We start from the raw sequence: 315 nt of genomic DNA, 5'->3' as shown, positions 1-315 counted from the left end.
ATCACAATTTGGTCAGCATGGATACTGTTCAATAGCAAGAATGAGATAGAGTGAGATAGAATATATAGAATAAAATGAAATAGAAATATGTCACTAGGACTATAAATGGTTACCATGTCATGTGATTGCAACAGCGAATCAGAATGCGTAACATCGATTGCGCCTCTCTGATAAATCTAGTACTCTTAAGGAGCCTACAGACCAGAGCGGCGTAGCGGTGAGCGGCGAGCGGTAGCCCAATAAAAGCCATGCTTCACTAATGATGTCACGCAAAAGCGTGGCTCTCATTGGGCTACCGCTCGTCGCTCACCGCTG

This window comes from Mycetomoellerius zeteki, unplaced genomic scaffold (genome assembly GCF_001594055.1).
Source record: "Mycetomoellerius zeteki isolate Tzet28-1 unplaced genomic scaffold, Tzet1.0 scaffold148, whole genome shotgun sequence".
NCBI lineage: Eukaryota > Metazoa > Arthropoda > Insecta > Hymenoptera > Formicidae > Mycetomoellerius > Mycetomoellerius zeteki.
Note: the sequence above shows the minus strand (reverse complement) of the source record.